The 5,891-nt window shown below is 38.9% G+C and overlaps 1 long non-coding RNA gene across 2 annotated transcripts; it reads left to right on the plus strand.

Annotated features, from left to right (window-relative positions):
• The first annotated feature begins 765 nt into the window (after nt 1-765).
• Nucleotides 766-5,650, plus strand: LOC310724319. 2 transcript variants are annotated; one of them, XR_014533039.1, is made up of 3 exons: nt 766-1,116; nt 2,369-4,229; nt 4,347-5,650. It is a non-coding gene; the product is annotated as an uncharacterized lncRNA (long non-coding RNA). The 2 variants fall into 2 exon arrangements; XR_014533040.1 differs by having other exon boundaries at nt 869-4,229.
• Nucleotides 5,651-5,891: the final 241 nt, after the last annotated feature.

Consider the following 5,891-nt stretch of genomic DNA (forward strand, 5'->3'; position numbering starts at 1 on the left):
GGCTCACGCGCGCTTGCTCAAACTGCTTCCTATTGGACAGAGGATATGAACCAGGGTTGCCAGGTGGAGTATTTTAACACATTTGGGCTAGAAAAATACTGATAGAAATTTGACAAAACTACAGTTAGACAGTCAAACAGGCTAAACAGTAAAATAAAATAAAAAAAAAGCAAAACCATTGAATTGTTTCTCAATATTTGTTTATCTATATTAAAATTACGTTCTGAAAAAAAATATATATTTATTTAGTGTTTTATCAAGTCGTTTTAGTAATGTGATAAAATTCAGGATTAAACCAGGAATCAGGATCAAATACTTCTATTATATACATACATACAACACGTGTGTGTGTGTGTGTGTGTGTGTGTGTGTGTGTGTGTGTGTGTGTGTGTGTGTGTGTGTGTGTGTGTGTGTGTGTTTGTGTGTGTGTGTGTGTGTGTGCGTGTGTATGTGTATGTATACAATAGAAGTATTTAGATAGATAGATAGATAGATAGATAGATATAGATAGATAGATAGATAGATAGATAGATAGATAGATAGATAGATAGATAGATAGATAGATAGATAGATAGATAGATAGATATGTTAGATTTTTTGTCCAATCAGACAATGTATCAGACAAAGTGCAATTTAGCCTCTATGTGCTGATATGTCAATCTAATCTGCTGAGGGCCTGGAAAGTTAATACTGCTGTTTTTTTTTTTTTAACATAGAGAATATTATCAATGGGTCTGTTTCTTAAACCAATCAGATTTCATATTCGCCTCACAGGGCCAGCTAATGCTAATAGTGTCAGCATTTTTCTGCCCTCTGATTGGTTGGTCAGAGAAAACCTGTTACAGCCAAGTTCTGGCAAAACACGTGTGTAGTTCTGCACACATGAATACATCTGAGCTAGACTTCTTTTTACACCTTTGGAGGAAGAGAAATTGATTTGGTCGCGGACATACTTAAAAATCTATTTTTCAGAAAATCTAGAAGCTAGCTAGTGTGTCTCAGCCCGGGAAAGGGTTTGTTCTCCACTTCCAGACCAGTGAATACGAGCGGTACCACTGGATTACAGCCTCTGAGGAGCGGTGCAAATTATGAGTCTGCATCTCTGGTGAGTAGGTCGTATTTTATTTACATTTTAAATATTTTTGTCATATTATTAGACAAATATTGATTATAAACTGATGATGTAGGTGCACAGGTGCGGTTGTAGTGTAGAGGTTTGGAGTCTTAACTGGGCTTCTTGCTTTAGTAAAATATTTTTCACCCTCCATATGTGAAATGCCTCAATATGTAAACGAACTGTCCTACAGCGCCACAATGTGGAGACACACTGCCACTGGGGGTTGACTCGTTGCAAGATTCTGTTTCATTCAAAGCTCAAACACTTTTAACTTTATTCTGGTCAGGGGGTCGAAGTGTAGGTTGGGAACGCTTGGGATAAACTGAGAAAACGGATGGGTTACCAATCTATGACAGGACACTATGACGTACACACATATACATACATACATACATACATACATACATGCATCCATACATACAGTGTGTGCATATGTACAGTATGTATGTATGTATTTGTGTACTACTTTACATTTTTTCTACATGTTTTAAATCTTTCTCTACAAATTCGGGTTGGAGTAAAAATTACGTGTTCTGGTTGGATTTAAATAATCCAGCCAGTCATTGTTTCTGTCAGAGCTTCAGCTCACACTTGTTCACTATCAACCACATTGAACACATTGTTTAGTAGTAAGGGAGACACCAAACACAAATTCAGACAACACTTACAAGTGATTGCACCAGAAAAAACATCGTCATGAACTTCAACTATATAAACAATCCCAGTGTTTATACTCGCCTATCAAACCAAAACTACAAATATTTAAAGCCATACAAGTGATTAAATATTTAGCCAACTAATAATGTGTCGGTTTTAGTAATCATTAAACCACATCAGTAAAAAAAAAAAAAAAAAAAAAAAAAAAAAAAAAAGCAAGCCTCAATTTCACATTTCTTATGATCATCAGGTTTCTGTTATTTTCAATAAAATCTGAATGATAGGTTTATTTGTTTTCTTGAAAGAGTAAGGATTTTGCTAGCCCTGCTTGTTAAAATGAATGAACATTTATATAAAATAACTCGCACGAAATAATGCGTTGCTTTAATTTATATTAGGAAAGGGGGTTAGAAACTTTTGCTCTTAGCTTCAGGCTTACAGTATGTGTGTTCCTGTATGAGGCTACAAAATAGCACTCTGCAGGAGTGGCATTTCCCATTATAAGACATCCCTTTGTTTGTGTGTGTGTGTGTGTGTGTGTGTGTGTGTGTGTGTGTGTGTGTGTGTGTGTGTGTGTGTGTGTGTGTGTGTGAGTGTGCGTGCGCACGTGTGTGTGGGCGTGTGCGTGTGTTTTCAGGTCCAGACAGAACTGCACAGAGGGGTGTCTGACTGGAGCATTTGCAGTGTACAGCAGGGAGGCAGTGTGTGAATAGATGCAGCCTGAGCAAACTGTTGCCTATTCTCCCTTACTCTTTGTGCTTCAGCTACAGGAATCAGGACACGGAGACCAGCAGGATCCAATCTTTCCTCTATTTGACAGGAACAATGTACTTTCAGCATGAGCCACACACTCCCATGCATGCACATTTTATCTACAGCTTCTGATGCGTTCAAAAAAGACAGAAGGAGGAAGAGAGCTTGTTATCTGATATCTGATGGGAACGGTACATGCCCCTGACATGCAGCTCGTGGTGCTGGTAGAGTTTGCGGCCCACCAGTGCCATTGCCAGATAAAATCTCATCACACCAAGTCATTCACTGCAACCACAATGGGCCTCTTTCTTAGAGTTCATGAACTATCCTGTTCACTGCAGTGCAATGAGTGTGGATGCAGATAACATCAAAAACAACCATTATTATCACACAGCACAAGGTCAAGAGCAGAAAGAACGTTTATTTATACCGAACACAGACCATGACTCGGAGCCGATTTCAGCAAAGTGACCATTAAAGTGTGATTGCCATAGTATATCCATGCTGTTCTGCCACCTCACAGAAGAGGGAAGTTGTCCAATTTTAGATCACATTAGCTGATAAACGAAGAATCAAAAGCATTGCTTAGAGGATTGTTTCTTTGGCAAGATTATTTTCTTGGATTGATTGTATAACATGCATTGTGTTAGGGTTGGAGTGGGGCCATGGAGGGAAAAAAATCTCAATCACAAGTGTTCTCTGAAATGCAGGACTCCGTAGCACAGCACTGCTGTTAAAGTATTTACGGCATTACCAATCACTGCTGGTTGATGACATCAGGAGGCTGATTGCACATCCTGCCCCCATATTGGTGCTAATTCCATCTGCCAGAGAAGAAAGATTGAAGAAGCCAGAGATTTACAAGAAGCTCAGAACACTAGAGGGCAGTCTAATTCCATCATTATAAATAAGAAGGCTTTTGTTTCCTGTCTACTATGTGAGTGACCTCAATAATAATCTGTAAAAATCTGAACAAAGAAATCACAAAAGGCCAAACTCTGTCTGTTTAGTTTCTATGGACATGTACAACTAAAAAAACCCGATGCAATTAAACAGAACCGTCTATTACGATAAAAATGGAACCAATTACAAGCATGAAGGCTGTCATTGAATTTAAGACTTCTCTGATGAGCCATCAACAGAAATCTGTTTTTAATAATAAACATAAAGGCTCCAAATAAGTTTTTTTAAGAGATTGAAATGTTTAGCTCATTCCTGGTGAGCCATCTGACTCCGCTTTGGTCTACACACACGCAAAAGAAAGGAATTGAAAAAAGTGGCTGGTCATCTGAAGGAATGAGATGAAAAAGATGACTGATCACTTGTGCGCTTGTGAATTTTGGTTAAACTGACTATCTCTGTCAGTTTTAATGAGTCGAAAAAAAGGGAAAAAAATTGATAAATGGCTTTGAATGCTGTCACATTTTCTGTTCTGTTTGTCCTGAACCAGAGAAAATAAACTCAAGAAATACACAAGAAGAGGAAAAAGGATGAAAAAATGTGGACGGATATCACAGTGACTGAACAGTCCTATGCAGCTGAAATCATTATAAATTAGTGGTAATTTATTATTTTTTCCAACAGTGGCCATTATCATAGAGCATGAGGCGCAAAGAAAAGATATCCCTTCGCATCAGTGGGTGAAGAGAAGAAAGAGTTGTCAGCGTTCACAGATTAACTAGGCACATTATTTACAGCAGAGGTAACACGTCTCTACAGAATGCTGCTCAAAGCTTCATTTTCATAAGAACTGCCTGCAGATCCCTAGAGAATGGTCTTTTATAAACCCATCCATTCATTTGTGTCATTGCTCTGTCAGGTTTGGCTGGCACCACCATGGACTCCGAGGAGCCGCGTGGCACCATCCAAACTGCATCAGCCACCTCCAGCTGCTGCCACGGCAACCCGGCCTAGCTCCCTGTCCATCTACATGAGTGACAGCGCCTCCCCCTGTTGGCTGCTGATTGGTAGTGGCGGCGTGGGCGATGGCGATAAAGTGGGAAGGCTGCTTCTGCCATCAGAAGCACTCACCCTTGCACTGTATTGCTGTCATCCTGTCCAGTAAAAAACAGCGCCATTGAATTTCCACTCGCAAACGATAACAATGCAATACACAGAGGGCCCACTCACCGGTATGAACCCTCATTTCTTTGTTTATTTAACCAGTGACACTTTTGACACGTTAAACGGTTTTGAAAAGACCACAGTGACATTTGAGGTGCACATTTCAATATGTCAATACACAGGAGTTTTCTGTGACAAGCCAAGGATGGATTGGAGTTATGTCAATCTTCATAACTGTCTCTATGATGAACATGCTTACAGAGAGGCCAGGCTGGAAGCAAATGCAGGAAGCATTTATATTTATGCAGTTTGTGGTGTGCGTAAGATACGGAAAGCACCAGGATTTCCTGTGTGTAATGTCTGGATGTTATGGTGTATTATTTCGCTTTGTGACCGATGCATTGCAGCCCACAGCGCATAATGTTATGAATTTAAACATCAAAGATACTTAAAGCTCAACATTATGCCTGGTTCTTAACCATCCAAAATGTACACACTGTGCCTCTTTCACTCTACTCCACTGTTTACTTAGCTAGTTGTATATGTAGCCTATATGGCGTCAGAGCCTAAATTCTATATGCTCTGATTTTCTCACAAATATTTTTAGATATATCTTAATGTGCAGTTCTTCCAGAAACATCAACAACGCTCAGCTCTGTGTGTGTTCCTCTGTGTGTATGCATTGCATGCGTGTAGTCAGGGCTGACTTACTTATCACCACGCACTGTAAATCAACATGGCTCACCATTTATACTTTCATTGTTATTAGTATCAGACTAAATTCCAGAATATTTCCATATTTTTGTATTTTTTCAGTAGCAGTAATAATAGTAATGCACTTAGTATTAGGCAATCAGAGGCACCATAAAACAGTTTATGATGCATTTCTGGTTTAAACAGTGGCAATAAATGTTGACATACAGTATGTGTTTGGCTACTAAGACTGTTATTAAAACCATTTACTAATTGCATCCTTTGGAGCATGTAAGGTTTTTAGTGCAGAAGAGTCTGGACAAGTGTTTCTGTGCAGCTGTAATAAAGTGAGTTTTGACGTTTTAATTTTGTCTGAATCTTTCATTGTTAATAACCGATAGTGGCTGATCAGCAAGAAAAATATTCTTCAGAGTTGTTATTTTGTTATTTTCTCTCATGTTGTGTTAACCAGCATTCAATGCAGCTTTGGTTGGTGCTCTGTGCTTTCCGCAATGACACTACTTTTATATTTAAATTGCTTTTTCAGGTTATTTTTATTGTGGGAAATTGCTCTAGTTCTTCCTCTTGATGTTTTCACAGAACACAG

Source organism: Silurus aristotelis, assembly GCF_946808225.1.
Source record: "Silurus aristotelis genome assembly, chromosome: 3".
In the NCBI taxonomy this organism is placed as follows: domain Eukaryota; kingdom Metazoa; phylum Chordata; class Actinopteri; order Siluriformes; family Siluridae; genus Silurus; species Silurus aristotelis.